The sequence below is a fragment of the Brassica napus genome, unplaced genomic scaffold, assembly GCF_020379485.1.
Source record: "Brassica napus cultivar Da-Ae unplaced genomic scaffold, Da-Ae ScsIHWf_1425;HRSCAF=2013, whole genome shotgun sequence".
Classification (NCBI taxonomy): Eukaryota; Viridiplantae; Streptophyta; class Magnoliopsida; order Brassicales; family Brassicaceae; genus Brassica; species Brassica napus.
Window position 1 is genome coordinate 64,295 of NW_026014839.1, and position 19,006 is coordinate 83,300.

Consider the following 19,006-nt stretch of genomic DNA (forward strand, 5'->3'; position numbering starts at 1 on the left):
ATTATTATTTTTCACTTTATTGTAAAAAAACAAATAAATAAAATGAAAATTTGGGACAGCTTGTTTGGGTATCTATTCTATCTCATCATCGAGTAGTAGTAGGAAGCTATTAGCTAACCATGAAGCTATATGTATACATATTACGCATATTGTGCTCCACTGCTAATTGTTCTCCTAAAAATGTAAAAGCAGAAGGTTAATTTCTTAAACTTAGTAAATGTCTTTCTTATCTTCAGTGAATTAAGAGAAACCTTGAAGGAATACGAGTCTTGTGTGCATAAACAGAAATAGTATTATTACTCATACAAAAAAAAATAGTATTATTACTCATACCAAAAAAATGAACAACTACTATGCCACAAGAGATGTGACCTTACATTACACAAGCTGGATCAGTCTTCTGTTTTATTGGAGTAGACTTTGAAACTCCTAGTCCATGCTGTTTCAGAAGAAGTATATATATATATATATATATACACACACTTTTAGAACTGAAGCAACAATGAATATGATTCTGACTCCTGAATGTTCTTTTGTCAATCAATATACAATCACAAGTATACTACTTACAATTGGGCTTTTATCCCATTTCTATGAAGACTTCTTGCATATTCTCTCATACACTTAAGAATAAGTTGCTTTCTTTGGCTGTCTTCACCATCTTCCTTGGGATCAACTGTACAGCCACCAAAGGGTCAAGCTTGATCAGAATTCAGAGTGTTGATATTTTATGAGAGTGAGGAAGGATTTATGGAGCAAACCTGCAAAACACAAACACACAAACAAGCAAGCAAATAAACAAGGAAAATATTTTAGAGAACCATGAAAATACGAGAGGGGAAATTGTCTATTGCAAGATTGATTAGGAATGACTTAAGTGATATCTTTTCTTTTTTTTTTGATCAAGACTTAAGTGATATCATAAGTGTAAAAAGACAAATAAAACATCACGATCTCTAACAATGAAATCAATGACAGGACGTATGTTCTATTTGTTTACACAATATGAATTTACACCAAAGTGTCCCGTTATCAATCCAGTAATATAGAATCTCCCCAAAAGAAAAAAAAATTAAAAACGTTACAAGAAAAAGAGACAACGCAAAGAGACTAATGAAAATGATCTTTTTGATTACATACCACAGGAAATCACTCACGGCTGAGAAACCGTATCTAGACTATGTTCGTGCCGTGAGAAACCGTATCTAGACTATGTTCGTGTCTCTCGGACGATCAAACCATGATTGTACGTGCTTGAGAGTTGAGACACCGTGAATATGTTCACCTGCAAAGCGAAACATCAAGAAGAGAAGAAAAACAAAAATATACTATAAAATAGGCACAAAGTATCGCACGCTTTACAAACAATTAAGGAAAGAAACCTAGAGAGATCCATTAAAAGACAAAAGCTATATGGAGACAAAGCATGAACTGTAACCTAACATTGATGACATAAAACTCTGTAATTGCTATTCTTTAGCTCTCTGATAATCGATCAGTGTCATAAAAATGTAACATCTATAATAAAAAAAGGCTTAAGAGAATTGATTTGGTTATCTATGTCACCAAAGTTGACTTACCTTTTCCGGAGTACATCCTGAAAGAACTCCAGAGTTAAGCGTACTTGAGCTGGAGTAGTGGAAGGATGGGTGACCTATCGGAAAGCGATTCGTGATAGCGTGCGAATGAAACCAAAGCATGGAAAAAAGTCGGATAATGATTGCAGGGTCAGTAAACAATGATTTCGAACCTTTGGAAAATTAACAGACCGACCGTCAGACGGAATGGGACCCACGAGCCGAGAGAGCGGGTGTAGGTGGCGTATTAGCTGTGGGCGGTTGGGGCTTTACAAGTGGTATCAGAGTTGGTTAGCCATCTCAGTTCTGACCTAGATAAGTCAATCTCTCTCAGACCGACACCTGTCACAGACTACTGAAACTCAGCGTTTCATTTATTCCTGAGAGATGATGGGTTTTGATCTTTGTCTGTTATCGTGTTTGGGCTCTAGAGTTTTGATGATTTTTACGGCCTGAGTAGATGAAACGTCTCTAACCCTAATTAGTGACTACGCAAAGAAATGGCGATGGAGTTCATCGGACGTCCGAGTTCGTCTCCCCTCTTCGTTCTTCAATATCAAAACTCAAATCTGTTTCTCCTACCGGTCATCCTCATTAATGAGTTTCTCCGTTAAAGTCTCATGGGCTCCTCGATCTCGAGTGCTGCTTCTCACGCCGTCTAGGACCTGTCTTGATGCCACTGCGCCTCCAACTACTCTGCATGTGTCTCCTCCTTTGTTTACCACACCTGAAATCCATATCCCGTCTCTTCAATCTGATTCTGACCAACTTATCATCCCCATGAACTCGATTCCAAAGTGATGATGACCTCTGCTTAAGAGGTCTGTGAAGAAGATGATACGAAGTATATGAATCTACAGACAATTTTCGTGATGATGAAGAAGGCTTATAAAGAATGGTTTGTCATTTTTTTTATAAAAAAAATCGGCTATGATGTGTGTTTGGTTTTTAATGGGTTTTGATAACGAAAAGTATGATGAGAGTGAAGATTTAATTGTACAAGGACCTGTGTTTGTAGTTCATGTTTCAAGACCAGCTGAAGTTGAACAGACGTGGAAGGATCTTCCTATAATTATGATGGAGCAGGAGATCATGGAGACTATCAATTATCATCCCACCGACCGGTTGTGGTAAAACCACTCAAGTTCCTCAGGTCTGGTTTTGCTCATGTCTGAGTGTTTTGTTTTCAATGCTTAATCTAATCCTGTTTATGAATCTTTCAGTTCCTTTATGAAGCGGGTTTTGGCTCAAAACAATTCAGTTCTTGAAGTGTGGTTATCGGTATTACACAGCCACGTCGTGTGGCTGTCCTCGCCACTGCCAAGAGGGTGGCTCATGAGCTTGGTGTTCGTCTCGGTCAAGAAGTTGGTTTCCAAGTTAAGTACGGTAAAAAACTTGGCTAGAATTCATCTATCAAGTTTTATGACCGATGGGATTTTGTAGTTTCTTTTTTTTTTTTCATCTCAAATGTATGTAAGATCGGGTATTTTGTATGAAGTTTCTTTTTGTTGCAGAATGATCTCTCACTGAGGCTTTACTCTGTGATCATTCTAGATGAAGCTCATGAAAGAATCTTGAAAACAGACATACATTCTAATTGGGATGCTCACTCGAGCCATCAAAATCAGAGAGGAACTCTACAAGGATCAGTTTTTTATCAAAAAAAAAAAAAAACTCTACAAGGATCAGTTGCAAAAAAAAAAAAAAAAAAAAACTCTACAAGGATCAACGAAGTTTCTACAATCTGGAAGCACAATAGCATCAGAAAACAAAATCATCTTGCCGCTTACACTTATATTGATGAGTGCAAATTTACGAGTAGAAGACTTTGTATCGGGGAAAAGTTTGTTCCCTAAGCCATCTCTGGTAATAGAGGTTCCCCAATAGACAGTACTCTGTAACTATACATTTCTCCAAGAGGTCTTGCAAGAAGCGTAATAACATCTGTCTTCTAATTGTGCTAGGAGATGTCCTGTAATGCCACCTTCTGGTGGTTAGTTTCATTTAATTTTCTATTTTGTCGTCGTTTTTGCTTTAGTCTGAGTAGATAGCATTATGTTCTCAGACCTGCTCTACTCCGAGTGTGTCTCTTGTGAGGGTTGTACTCTCGGATTCTTCCCTTTAAAGTTATTCAAAAGAGGACTGGCGAGGTTAATTATATCGGTGAAGCTTACAAGAAATTGATGTCGATTCACAAAAAAATACCATGAGGAATATTACCGATACAGTATAGATAATCGGTGTCACACGTGCTATGATTATAGCCAAATGACAGAATTCATTTTTATTCTGTAAGCAACTGATGTAACCTAATGTTGTCGTATCTCTATTTCCATTATCAGAATTAATAAAAAATCTCACGGATTCTCTTTTTCCACCACACCAAAATGTTAATATTTTGAAAAGTAAAAAAATTGTCAGCTTTTTTTTGTCAGCCGTAAAATTTTATAAATATATTTTAACATATTCACTCATTCTCCACATATCATCTTCCTTTTTAATCCACCGCTATGGAAAAAAAAAAAATAACTGAGAACGTTTTTAAACAAATAGGATATCAACACACATTATCAACCATTTTATTAGCATAAATAAATAAAAGAAATGTTCACGTCCCCTTCAACATCTCTACTAATAAAAGGGAGCTTTTGAGGCTCCATAGGGCGTCCACATCATCGGAAAAAATTTATCCCGAAAGATGACACGTGGCATAAAATATAGTTTTACATTTTAATATTAATTATTTTCGAAAATTGTAAAAAATATGTAAACATACAGCATTAAAAAATGGAAGCATCCACATCAGCGGAAAAAATTTATCCCGAAAGATGACACGTGGCATAAAATATAGTTTTACATTTTAATATTAATTATTTTCGAAAATTGTAAAAAATATGTAAACATACAGCATTAAAAAATGGAAAAACTACATTAAACATATGTAAGATTACTATTTTTCACTTAAAAAAAAAGACGGCTTATCTCCATAATGTAACATTACCGTTTTATAAAAAAAAAACAAAAAACATTATATATAATTTCGAAAATAATAAATATAAGTAAAACATACAACATAAAAATGGAAATACTACATTAAACATAAATATGTTTGACTTCTCTACTAATAAAAGGGAGCTTTTGAGGCTCCATAGGACGTCCACATCAGCGGAAAAAATTTATCCCGAAAGATGACACATGGCATAAAATATAGTTTTACATTTTAATATTAATTATTTTCGAAAATTGTAAAAAATATGTAAACATACAGCATTAAAAAATGGAAAAACTACATTAAACATATGTAAGATTACTATTTTTCACTTAAAAAAAAAGACGGCTTATCTCCATAATGTAACATTACCGTTTTATTAAAAAAAACAAAAAACATTATATATAATTTCGAAAATAATAAATATAAGTAAAACATACAACATAAAAATGGAAATACTACATTAAACATAAATATGTTTGACTATTTGTCCAAGTTCTTCTATTAAACATTGCCGTTTTACATTAAAATAGAAAAATACGTAAAGATTTAAACATCTATCTTAAAATATAAAATATAGACATTAACTAAATATAAAGTATAAAAAAGAGAAATACTCAATATATAAAAAAATAAATAATAAGTAAATATTATAAATATATAAATATATGAATTATATATACAATAATAAGTAAATGCACAATTTTTTAAAAATGGAAAGAGTATATTAAATATTAAACATATATCTTAAAATGTAAAATATAGATATTAAGTAAATAGAAAATATAAGAAAAAGAAATACACAACTTAAAAACAATGGAAAAAGTATATTAAGATTTAAACATCTATCTTAAAATGTAAAATATAGATATTACGCAAATAGAAAGTATAAGAAAAGGAAATACACAATTTAAAAAAATAGAAAAAGTACATTAGTATTTAAACATCTATCTTAAAATGTAAATCAATCTTAAAATATAAAATTATTAGTAAATAGAAAGTATAAGAAATAAAAATACACAATATAAAGAAAAATAAATAATAAGTAAATATATAATATAATCTCGAAAGATGACACATGACATTAAAATATAGTTTTACATTTTAATATTACTTATTTTCGAAAATTATAAAAAATATGTAAACATACAGCATAAAAAAAAATATAAAAACTACATTAAACATATGTAAGATTACTATTTTTCACTTAAAAAAAGACGGCTTATCTTCATAATGTAACATTACCGTTTTATAAAAAAAACAAAAAACATTATATATAATTTTGAACTACTAATAAAAGGGAGCTTTTGAGGCTCCATAGGGCGTCCACATCAGCGGAAAAAATTTATCCCGAAAGATGACACGTGGCATAAAATATAGTTTTACATTTTAATATTAATTATTTTCGAAAATTGTAAAAAATATGTAAACATACAGCATTAAAAAATGGAAGCATCCACATCAGCGGAAAAAATTTATCCCGAAAGATGACACGTGGCATAAAATATAGTTTTACATTTTAATATTAATTATTTTCGAAAATTGTAAAAAATATGTAAACATACAGCATTAAAAAATGGAAAACTACATTAAACATATGTAAGATTACTATTTTTCACTTAAAAAAAAAAGACGGCTTATCTCCATAATGTAACATTACCGTTTTATAAAAAAAAAACAAAAAACATTATATATAATTTCGAAAATAATAAATATAAGTAAAACATACAACATAAAAATGGAAATACTACATTAAACATAAATATGTTTGACTTCTCTACTAATAAAAGAGAGCTTTTGAGGCTCCATACGGCGTCCACATCAGCGGAAAAAATTTATCCCGAAAGATGACACATGGCATAAAATATAGTTTTACATTTTAATATTAATTATTTTCGAAAATTGTAAAAAATATGTAAACATACAGCATTAAAAAATGGAAAAACTACATTAAACATATGTAAGATTACTATTTTTCACTTAAAAAAAAGACGGCTTATCTCCATAATGTAACATTACCGTTTTATTAAAAAAAACAAAAAACATTATATATAATTTCGAAAATAATAAATATAAGTAAAACATACAACATAAAAATGGAAATACTACATTAAAAATAAATATGTTTGACTATTTGTCCAAGTTCTTCTATTAAACATTGCCGTTTTACATTAAAAATAGAAAAATACGTAAAGATTTAAACATCTATCTTAAAATATAAAATATAGACATTAACTAAATATAAAGTATAAAATAGAGAAATACTCAATATATAAAAAAATAAATAATAAGTAAATATTATAAATATATAAATATATGAATTATATATACAATAATAAGTAAATGCACAATTTTTTAAAAATGGAAAGAGTATATTAAATATTAAACATATATCTTAAAATGTAAAATATAGATATTAAGTAAATAGAAAATATAAGAAAAAGAAATACACAACTTAAAAACAATGGAAAAAGTATATTAAGATTTAAACATCTATCTTAAAATGTAAAATATAGATATTACGCAAATAGAAAGTATAAGAAAAGGAAATACACAATTTAAAAAAATAGAAAAAGTACATTAGTATTTAAACATCTATCTTAAAATGTAAATCAATCTTAAAATATAAAATTATTAGTAAATAGAAAGTATAAGAAATAAAAATACACAATATAAAGAAAAATAAATAATAAGTAAATATATAATATAATCTCGAAAGATGACACATGACATTAAAATATAGTTTTACATTTTAATATTACTTATTTTCGAAAATTATAAAAAATATGTAAACATACAGCATAAAAAAAATATAAAAACTACATTAAACATATGTAAGATTACTATTTTTCACTTAAAAAAAGACGGCTTATCTTCATAATGTAACATTACCGTTTTATAAAGTATAAGAAAGAGAAATACTCAATATATAGAAAAATAAATAATAAGTAAATATTATAAATATATAAATATACGAATTATATATACAATAATAAGTAAATGCACAATTATTAAAATATGAAAAGAGTATATTAAATATTAAACATCTATCTTAAAATGTAAAATATAGATATTAAGTAAATAGAAAGTATTAGAAAAGGAAATACACAATTTAAAAAAATGGAAAAAAATACATTAGTATTTAAACATCTATCTTAAAATGTAAATCAATCTTAAAATATAAAATTATTAGTAAATAGAAAGTATAAGAAATAGAAATACACAATATAAAGAAAAATAAATAATAAGTAAATATATAATATAAGTGAATACCAAATTTAAAAAATGGGAAATTACATTAAGATTTAAAAATATATATTAAATTTTAAAATATAGATGTTACGTAAATAGAAAGTATAACAAATGGAAATATACAATTTAAAAAATGGAAAACATACATTAAGATTTAAACATCTATCTAAAAATGTAAAATATAGATATTAAGTAAATTAAAAGTACAAGAAATGGAAATACATATACATGAAAATAAATAATAAGTAAATAATGTAAATATATAATATATGAATTATATATGTAATAATAAGTAAATACACTATTTTTTAAAAAATGGAAAAAGTTCATCAAGCATTAAACATCTATCTTAAAATGTAAAATATATAATATAAGTAAATACACAATTTAAAAAATGGAAAAAGTGTATTAATATTTAAATATCTATTTAAAAATATAAAATTTAGATATTACGTAAATAAAAATATAAGAAATGGAAATAAACATTTTAAAAAATGGAAAAAGTACATTAAGATTTAAACATCTATCTTAAAATGTACTTCTATCTTTAAATGGTAGTAAATTATATAAAAATGGAAATACCACATTAAACAAAAAAAAATGTATAATTTTACATCAAGAAAGTCCCTATAAAACTCATTATTCCATCCACATCAACCTCACACTATTAAGCAAAATTTCAAAGCACTCGAGCAAAAAAATGGTTTCACTATCAACTCTTGCCGTCCCAGAAACCTTTAATGACATTGAATGAAATTTTTTTATAACAACAAACTTTTTGTTAGGTGATTCATTGTTGGAAAACCCGCAACTTCCAAAAGCCAAACTTATTCATGGGAATTGAATTGCTTTTCATAGACTCAAAGGTATTCTTACAAATTTAAATTAATCTAATCTATAATTTTATTGTTAATATTCATACTAACTCTTTCATGATCAAACCATTTCAGTTGATAACCATTCAAGCGTTTATCCCGAAACACTTCCTTCCTCGCCGAATCAGGTATTGGTTCATATTGGTTTAGTATTGTTTTTGGTTTACTAACCGGTTTAGGATGGTCTTATTGTAAATATAATTTAAGTTGGTTTAGCATATATTATGTTTAAAATAACTTAAATTAAATAATAATAATATTATGCTTAAAATATAATTTTAGAGAGTTTTCAAATATAGTTTACAGAACATTATAGGTGATGAATTTAATTTATTAAATTCGTTTATTACTTAAAACTAAGTTTTTTAAAAAACATACTGAGTTATAAATATCAATGATGGATTGGTGAGTATAACATGAAGACAAAAATATAAATATCTGATTTTCAAGATAAGAAATTCAGCTTTTATTCAGATACTCAATATATAATATCTTAAATTATGTTTTAAAAAATATACATAATTTATATATATAGATTAATCTTCCAAACTTAAACTATTATATTATATATGAATAATGTTTTTAAATAAAAATAATTTCTGATTTAAAATAAAAATAAAAACAACAAATGTTTATTTTCAAATAATGGATGTAATTTACATTATACTATCATTTAACAAGTATTAGATACGTTTTGATATATCATTATTTTCTATTCCCAGAAAACAATAAATTGTTAAACATCAATATCATCTAGGTTAAGTATACGAACAACAAAAATTCAAACATCACAAAAAATATTTACATAACCATTATAATACAATAATTTAATCAAAAATACAATTAAAAAAATATTAAAAAGAATAGTTATATACTTAATATTTGAAAATAAAAGATATTTTTGCTAAAATTGTACTTACCTGGCCAAGGAGATCGACCATCTTTTTACGGATCGATCGAATGTTGAGCATGTGGTCGATCCAAAAATACTCTGCAGTTTAATAAAATCTCTAAAACATTTATTCCAACACTCAAAAGATAGTTTTGCTAAATATGATAACTAAATAGCCAATAAAATTACAAAAAAATATTTAAATAGTAAAAAATATGTTAATTTAACGTGTTAAAATTTAAAAATAAATTTTAATTATGACATGCATTTTAACATTTATATAAATATAAATCATAGCCTAAATATAAATAATTTAACAACTTAAATTAGAAAAAAATAAAAATCCCGGGCGTAGCCCGGGTTAATCCCTAGTTTTTTTTATATAAAGTAGTGTTTTACTTACTCCTGAGGGTGCCACATAAGACTCCACGTCACAAAGTCTGTTTCTTGACGTTGCGACATGTGTCCTGGATGTAAAACTCAACGTTTCATTAATTCTGGTGCGGGCTTCGATTTTCATTTGGTATAATCGCGTGTTTGGGCTGATGTCGTGGTGTGGTCCGTGAAGTAGAGTTCTTCTGTAACCCTAATAACGCAGAGACAATGAATTGGTGCTCGTATCTCCTAATCGTGCGACGGCGACACGGTGACGTTTGTGCTTCTTCTCACCACCTATCCATTTCCAATCAAACGTTAAGATCAACTGGAAAGACACCAACAGAGACGTTCTTGAACGATGTCGATCTCGATTTGGGACGAGCGGAGCTTCGATTCTGGCTAATTGATTTGTTTGGATTTTTTTGGGAAGCGAGGAACACGACGAAGGGGCATTTTAATTGGTTTATAGCTCCTGTTTATTGACGAACAGGTTAGAACTCTGTGTTGATTAATTTTACTGCTTTCATTTGTTCCTATTAACTAATACCATTCTGTGAAAGGCAACTGAGCGTGGACAAGAATACATTATTATTATTTTCTTTGCAACAAAAAAAAAGAAAATAAAAGGTTCTGCAACTCCGGTTGGTGATTTTGGAAATATGAAGAAGTGCAAGCAAGAAGCTTTATCAGACATTTAATCTGCTAGAAGACTAAACGTAAGAATGTCTTAATGGATATACTCTTCTTTTATCTTTTTTAAAAGTTACCCAACTGCTCAAGTGATATAAGCCATGTTCGTTTGTACATTTGGAAGATGCATCCAGATAGTCTATCTAGATGTCTTATCCAGATGCTCCATCTGGGTGTTGTTCGTTTCTTCATTTCGTCCATGCATCCAGATGAATCATCTAAATGCAACTATGTTCGTTTGGTTTTCATTTTTTAACTTCCATCTGCATTCAGGTGGACTTGTTAATAAAATGACTAAAATAAATTTTTTTATGTTTCGGCGGACAAATAGCATTTTACGGTTTTGGCCAAAAATATTTTTGCAGTTTTTGAGGAAATATGTGTGTTTTCACGAAAAGTGCATTTTTATGGTTTTGGCGAAAACATATGTTTTATGGGTTTGGCGGAAAAATACGTTTTTGCGGTTTGGACGAAAAAGTGTGTTTTGAAGTTTTGGCGGGAAAAGTGTTTTTTTTTACGGGAAAAGGTTTTTTTTCGCGATTTTGGCGGAAAAAGTTTTTTTTTTCGCGATTTTAGTGGGAAAATCTTTTTTGCAGTTTTGGCGGGAAAATACATTTTTCCGGTTTTGGTGGGAAAATACATTTTTCGGTTTTGGTGGGAAAATGCGTTTTTTCGGTTTTGGCGGGAAAATGCATTTTTCCGGGTTTGACGGAAAAATGCGTTTTCCATTTTTAGCGGGAAATGCGTTTTTCCTGTTTTGGCGGGAAAATGCATTTTTTCCGGTTTTGAGAAAATGCGTTTTTCCGGTTTTAGCGGGAAAATGCGTTTTTTTTTTTCCGGTTTTAGCGGGAAAATACATTTTTTCGGTTTTCGTGGTAAAATTGTGTTTTCAGTTTTGGCGAAAAATGCGTTTTTCGGTTTTGGCGGGAAAATTCTGTTTTCCGGTTTTGACGGGAAAATTCTGTTTTCCAGTTTCGGCGGGAAAATTTTGTTTTCCGGTTTTGGCGGACAAATTGTGGTTTCCGGTTTTGGCGGACAAATTGTGTTTTCCGGTTTTGGCGGACAAATTGTGTTTTCCGGTTTTGGCGAGAAAATGCTTTTTGCGGTTTTGGCCGGAAAATATTTTTTGGAGTTTTGGCGGAAATATGCGTTTTTTGAGTTTTGGCGGAAAAATGTATTTTTTTTGTTTTGACGGGAAAATACGTTTTTTTGTGGTTTTGGTCGAAAAGTGCGATTTTACTTGTTTAGCCGAAAAATGTGTATTTATAAAAATTTGTGTTTTATGATTTTTTGGCAGAAAAATGCATCATGCGGTTTTGGCGGGAAAGTGTGTTTTTCAGTTTTTGCGAAAAAATGCATTTTTTTGGTTATAGTGAAAAAATGTATATGCAAAAAAATATAATTTACGATTTGAAAATAATTTTTTGATTTTTAAAGGTCATTTTTGTCATTTATTGTTTTGGACTGAACTAGATGCATCTGCATCCATATGCACCATCAAGACTCATCTTCATTTGGGTGAGAATTGGAGAGGAGTTTTTAAAAATTCAGCTGGGTGATCCATCTGGATGTAGCATTATAATGCACGAAACGAACATCAATTTGCATCTTCACCATGATAGATCACCTAAGTGAGCAAGCGAACATGGCGTGCTTTAATCATTCTTTCTTTATAAAAAGCAGTAAAGAACAATTGACGCTTAACGTAATTCTTCACAACAAAACTCACATCAGGTTATGGCAAATCACAGATCGTTAGATGCATCTGATGGTTATAGACTATGAGAATTATGGAATACCTAATGCCGAGTACCATTCAATTGTGAGGAGGTGGTAGAGAAGTCGATTCCATTCTCCAGGTTTCACCTTTTTCTCTCCCTCACTGATTGCTCAAGTTCCTTCTTGGAAGATTGTGTAGTAACTGATTTGCTTTCTCATCAGGTGGTGTGCTGCTTTGAGGACAACGATAATTATCATGTCGGTGGCAAAATAAATCCCACGTCTGACCTTGATTTCATCAATCTCGAACTCATTTTCTGCGACTTGGATCAGGTTACACTTACTTATTCATTCCCTTTCTCGAACCTGGCTAAGTATAGTTTTGTTAAAGCTGATTTACTTCACCTTCTTACAAAAAATACAGATTTGTAAAATACTCGGAACTTACGAAATGCAAGGCAAGAGGATTCACAATCTAAAGTCAAAGAAAACTATTGTCTGAATGCCTTTGGTATAATAGTAGTGTGCTTTATAGTGATATTGCAGTAGATGTGTAGCTACGTAGTCTAGACAAGTAAATTCAGAAAACACGAAGGATCAGTTTAGCTTCAACAGATAATGGGATTTGATGTATTTGATTCACTAAATGAATGGAGTTAGAGCTTTACAAAAAAAAATGTTTCTTTTATTGCATATCTTTTGGCGATTTTTGACCCGTTCAAACCAATGTGTTATATATGCACACAACTATTCTGATGTATCAAGATTTCTTGCAGGGAAATTGAGAAATTAAAATTATCTGAGATGTCAAGCAAAGAAGACGTCATTGAAGTGGCGAAGATGTGAGCAGTGCTTGCTTCTCATATACTCAACTTCAGCAGTAAACTTTTTGTGATTCTCTTTATAAAATTATAGCACACGATATATTTTTAACTAATACATATATCATATTATGTTTTTTCTGTTTCATAATAAACTAGGGTAAACCCGCCCTACGGACGGGCGATTAAATATATAATAATATAAATTATTTTAAATTTAAATTTATTTTTAACTAAAAATACCATAAATGTTTTAAATTTTCTATGTATTTTAAAATTATTTAGATATTATAAACTTGTCTAATTATATTAAAATTTGAAAAATATAATTATTTAACTTCTCTCAATGTTTATTTTAATTTAACTATACCAATAAGATACATAGATTTAAAAAAAAAAAATCACAAAGCACTATGAAACATTACCTATTTTAATTATATGTAATATTAAAAAAATTTCTATATATTATTTGTAAATCATTATTTATTTGATTTCTCTGTTAATCAACTTTTAGGGTTAAAATTGTTTGATGTTGTGATATTCAACCTTGATTTCATTGTGGTTAACTAAATTTCATCATATAATGTTAAACTATAATGGGTTATTCTTTGTGAAAATAAAAAAAACAATTACATTATTCTTCATTGACAATGCACAAAAAACTTCAATTTTTTTGTTTATTTTTCCACTGATGCTTATCTTAAGATCTCCTTCCAAAACTCTAAGAGCCCATCAATCTTTTGTCTGAGATTGTTGACTTTTCTTTATTAATGCATTTGAACGTTACCAGCCATATATCAAAAAATGCTCAAGGATGATCAACCCTTGAGAGCTAAAATCTACTGATTATAATTATACTTCTCGTCTTGATGTGGGATGTTTATAGAAGGAATCTGATCACTGCCTTCTCTACCAGAAGCATCATAGCCATCACTTTCTGATCACTGCCTTCTCTACCAGAAGCATCATAGCCATCACTTGTTAGACTTTGACAATGGCATAATCATATAAACTAATGGTTATGTTGAGGAAGCATCATGTTGTTGGATGCGATCGGAAGTTGAGCCAACAATTATATGCATAAGAAATATTGAGCAAATCAAGAGCAGCCTATATGACGATACCATAGATTATTTGCTTTAAGATTATTTTGACCTTAACAGCGTTGGTGTTGAAGGTGGAAGTGGAGTAGAATTGAACAGCTCGACATTATGTTTTGTTGTCTCTGTTCCGTCTTGGCATATCTGTATGTCTCCTTTTATTCATCTTGTCCAATATCCATGCCAGTAAATGAAGCTCTGCAGAGACCGTAAATCTGAAACATGTCAAACCCAAAGATCAAGAGACGTGAGATTAACATTTACAATATATTACTACGAAATATGAAAAAATACAAAAATACAAACCAGCTTTTCTGCCAAATGGATTCTTATAGTCTTGAGTCAAGACTCTTGATGTCTACAATTAATGGGATAACAAACTCCATACGGCAGAATAATCGAAAACGGACTCCGTAAGAGTTTAAATAAAGATTTGCATACAAAAGTTTGAAACTTTTGAGATTATATGCCGGATTTTGTTTCGAATTTGTATTGCTATGAAAAACTGTGAGGATGATGATCTAGCGATGATTAATTACCTATATAGGTGGAGTTCTAAAGTCTAGGAGAGAGATAAGGATCACTTAATTAGATATAGTGGGTCAAAGATTTAAGAACTTGTTAATGGCGTGGGAAATGCTTGTCTGGCACAACCTCTCAGAACATCCATTGTTGGCGAACCTAAGGAGAGCTTCAAGGAAACATTGAACCCTAAAAAAAAGAGGCGATGACTCGTGAGAAAGATAGTGTCGATTAACGGGGCAAGCTCTAAAGGGTCAACATTTTGTTTTTTTTTGCCAGCCCAATATATGCAAAACGGATCAGCCAAACTATAAATGAAGGTTTTTCAAAAGATGGAGGACACGTGTCGCACTCTGAGTTAACTATTTGATTACGTGTCATCCTAAGAAGAGAGACAATGTCTACTTTATAATAATACTAGGGTCAGTCCGCGCTACGCGCGGAATTTAGATTACGGATTTGGATTACGTATCTTTCCTTTTGCACAAAATTGTAAGAGTATTGTTTGTTAGGTATTGTCTAGTTTTTATGTTGTGTTTATTGTTTTATTGTATGGGTGAAAGAGATGGTGACTTAAGAGCATGTTCAACGCATGGAGCTCCGACACGGAATCATAGGTAATTTTTTTTCCCTTTTTTATTTTTTTTTGTCTGATAAAAAAATAATAATTAAAAAACGAACTAATCGCGGGTTGTCACGTGTCAGTGGAGTCCGCAAACATGCAAGAAACGAAAAATTATCGGTCTTTATATACGACCCGTAAAACCCGTTTCTTAAATAAACAATGCGATCCACTGATTTTTTAATTAATTCTTTGATAGGAACCCAAGGTTAAGAGCATGCGTTGAACATGGCCTAAAGTTAGTAGATACTATGTAATAAGGTCGAACGTATGTCGGCTGTAGTTTATAGGGCCGTTAGGGAAACTGGTCTATCACTTTTGTTAATGTTGCCTTGTAGCAGTTTGTTAAACGTGTGTAACGTTTTTAAGTAGCCGAATATGGATCAATTCTTTTTTTTTGTTATGTTTTGCTACGCGGGATGTCATATATTTATTTTTGGTTTATTTGTAATATGTTTTTATTAGTCTTGAGATCTTTAGTATACAGTTGTTTATTCATATGGTATTATGGGAATTCTTAAAAAAAAATCATTAAAATCTTAAATAATGTTTGCAATCATAAATTGGTTTCTCTGCATGTTTGGCAGCTTATGGTTCTACCCAGCCAATGATTAATGCATTGCAAATAAAAATCATGGCCGCAACTAAGAGAGCACAAATTGTTTTCGTAGTTGTAACTGCCGAATCATATAGTGCATGTATCATTATCTTTTGCTGTAGAGTGAGGTTATCTCCTTTGAGTTTTGTATTTTAACTTCGAAGTCTTAAACTGAATGCTAATTGAGTCTTATTTTTGGCCTCAGCAGGATTTGAATGGCCCAATATGCTTAAAGAAGAAGATGGATAGGCTTCATCAGCAACAGTCCACAACTACCACGTGTGTTGTAGTTGTGAGTTCACTTGGAGCTCGAAGAATGAAGCTCTGAGTTTTCATATGAGAATGATGGTGATGGAGCTATTATGCTCAGCAATTAGGACTCAAGAGGGTAAGTCTTGAGGGGCATGACAGTGAGTGATGAGCTTAGTGAAAAAGAAGAAGAAGAGATTATGGAGTGGTCAAATTTGCAGGTATGCCCAAACTTGCAAATTTCGCATTGCTGAAAATGGCTACAATGTTACCACGAAGCTGTTTCTGTAGAGCCAAAAATGAATGCAGGATAGAAAAACAGAGTTTCGTGACTAAATAATTTTTTTTGTAATAATTTCAGCTAGGAATTACTTAACGTAATTAATTAAGCTCATTAGATCTCCTAAGCTTACAACATCACAAAATACATGAATGATCATCATAAGATGATTAGAAATATTTTGACAACAGAATGAAAGACAGAAAATAGTTAATATGAAAATTAGTTCCAAAAAAAAGAAAACAGTTGATGTGAAGAATAAAATGCATGGTTTGATAGTTATTATCTCTCACTTATGTCACCATGCTCCTTCCACTTAGCTTAGTTTATTTGGCTTGCATTCCAAGTAAAACTCATCAACCATTTTACCGTCTAACTCCTCGTCATCTTCTCCAACAGCTCGCACTCTGTCTTCATCACCACATATTCCTCCTCCTTTACATCCTCTTTCAGCCGCCCCTTCATCCCCAACTCACAACCGGAACGGTTTATTCACTTCATGTTAATATCATTTATTTATAAATTTGTTTTAATATACATATTTTAAAACTGTAAGGAAGTAGAAAGTTGTTGTTTCACAAAGTAAGCCAACATAATGATTAGGGTTGATATTAGACTTTACAATCAAACTTTATTTATGGTCATATTGTATTATTACGTTGATCAGACTTTTGGAGTAAAGTTGTTATAATCAACATAAATAGTCAATCAAAACCGGTTAAAATATGAACTCCATTCCTCTGTTTGGAGTACACTCTTATATAAACTGATCTTGTTTATGTACGTAGGCATATAAAACCAAATCATTTGAAGACATCAAGTAAAAATCATTATAAACTCGTCTGAATCAAACATAGACTACCCAAAGAGGGTGAAAACCAAAAATAAAATAATGTACTCGTGCATGAAAAAACCAAAGTGATAGCATTATTGTAACTGCAGACTCTTGTCATCACAATTCAAGCCATGCGTGCCTTCTTGACCACCTTGGAAACTGCTTCCGCTGAAGGCGTCTTTGGCTTTTTATCATTTGGGACTGTTCCCGCATCCGGTGCTGTCTGCTGACTGCTACCACCAGTCTTAACCTTAGCAAGATCCGTGTTGTCATCTGGCTTTTCGCCTCCATCATTGTCGTTGCCACCCTGAGCATATCCAAAAATATATATTTATTTACAGTATATGATAGTGATCTGATGAAACAACCATGTAACTTACAATATAAGTGAAATTGGGGAGAGATGCACACTCACGTTCCTTAAGGATGCGCATGATGGTGAAAGTCTAACGGAAAGGTGAACGTTTTTCCTTCTACGTCCAAAATAAAAAGGGGGACCTGAGTATCATCAGGGTTCACACATTCTCCAGCCTAGATATGAAATTTAGATCGCATGTGTTATACCCTACTCGATGAGAACGATGCTGGGAGTTAGAATGGCAACTTACCAACATATGACCAGCTTCATTTGCTTTGAGGGTATGTAGTTTCCTCATCACCCCCATAACCCCCAATAATAATTTTTCCTAACCGGCATAAGAGTCGCCTGAAAATGCAAATGAGAATCGTCGTAATCAATAAACCGATCATACATGCTCTATGAAAATTATTATCGAACAGAAAAATAAACATCACTATTATCATAAATTCAAACCGGACTCACCTTTGAATCAAGTAAGAGTATATCAACAGACATGAGCTCATCACCGCGCCTAAAATTCCTTTGAAATTCGCAGCAACCTAACCACAGTGGAAGAACATCTACCAGATTCAAATCGGAAAGGAAAACGTGAGAGATAGCCATGCACTACTCACTAAATAAGGTGATTTTGTTGTTTCAATAGATTGATAGGATGATTTTGAGAGTAGGGATGCTAACTTTTTATACTTGAAGTTCCACCGTCTATCAAGAGCAACGGCCGCACTTAAGGTAGATAGTGGATGATGGATTGAAGAACGTCTTTATCAGGATGAATCTGTAACTGGTTAATTCACGGGTAGTTAGGAAGAAGATGAAACATCGAAAACCCTAGAGTCTCTCCGATATAGCAGCCGCGCAGAAGAGAGAGAGATAAAACAAAAAAATAAAAAACGACGTGTTTGATCATATTGCCTTACACTATAAATATGGGCTTTATGAGCCAAACTAATGCCCACGAACGTAAGCTAAGCCCAAATGGGATTAACACAGAATAAATGAAACGCGGCTAGGAGGTGCGTTTAGACACGTGTCGACTCCTGACGAACTTATTTAGTGACGTGGCTCAATGTAGAAAGAGAGAGTCTCTTCTTTATATTATTAGATAGATATAGATCAATAAAAACCTAAAAGCTAATCATGGCTTTTTGAATCTTTTAGCACGTGTTTGGTATTGTGTGTTTTATGTTAGCAGTTGCAGGAGATGTTTTTAATAACGTTTATGGATTTTAAGAATGATTGGGTATAG

The 19,006-nt window shown here is 31.1% G+C and overlaps 2 long non-coding RNA genes across 5 annotated transcripts; one reads left to right on the forward strand and one right to left on the reverse strand.

Annotated features, from left to right (window-relative positions):
• Positions 1-10,063: 10,063 nt before the first annotated feature.
• On the forward strand, positions 10,064-13,367 carry LOC106379550. 3 transcript variants are annotated; one of them, XR_002660840.2, is made up of 5 exons: positions 10,064-10,453; positions 10,524-10,679; positions 12,405-12,512; positions 12,595-12,705; positions 12,797-13,123. It is a non-coding gene; the product is annotated as an uncharacterized LOC106379550 (long non-coding RNA). The 3 variants fall into 3 exon arrangements; XR_002660839.2 differs by having other exon boundaries at positions 10,065-10,679; positions 12,797-13,124; XR_001276092.3 differs by lacking the exon at positions 12,797-13,123 and adding an exon at positions 13,149-13,367 and having other exon boundaries at positions 10,066-10,679.
• Positions 13,368-17,282: 3,915 nt separating this feature from the next.
• On the reverse strand, positions 17,283-18,663 carry LOC106379549. Of its 2 annotated transcripts, none has more exons than XR_001276090.3 (5): positions 18,439-18,663; positions 18,223-18,320; positions 18,008-18,105; positions 17,815-17,930; positions 17,283-17,706 (listed from the first exon to the last, which is right to left on the reverse strand). It is a non-coding gene; the product is annotated as an uncharacterized LOC106379549 (long non-coding RNA). The 2 variants fall into 2 exon arrangements; XR_001276091.3 differs by having other exon boundaries at positions 17,780-17,930.
• Between the last annotated feature and the right edge of the window lie 343 nt (positions 18,664-19,006).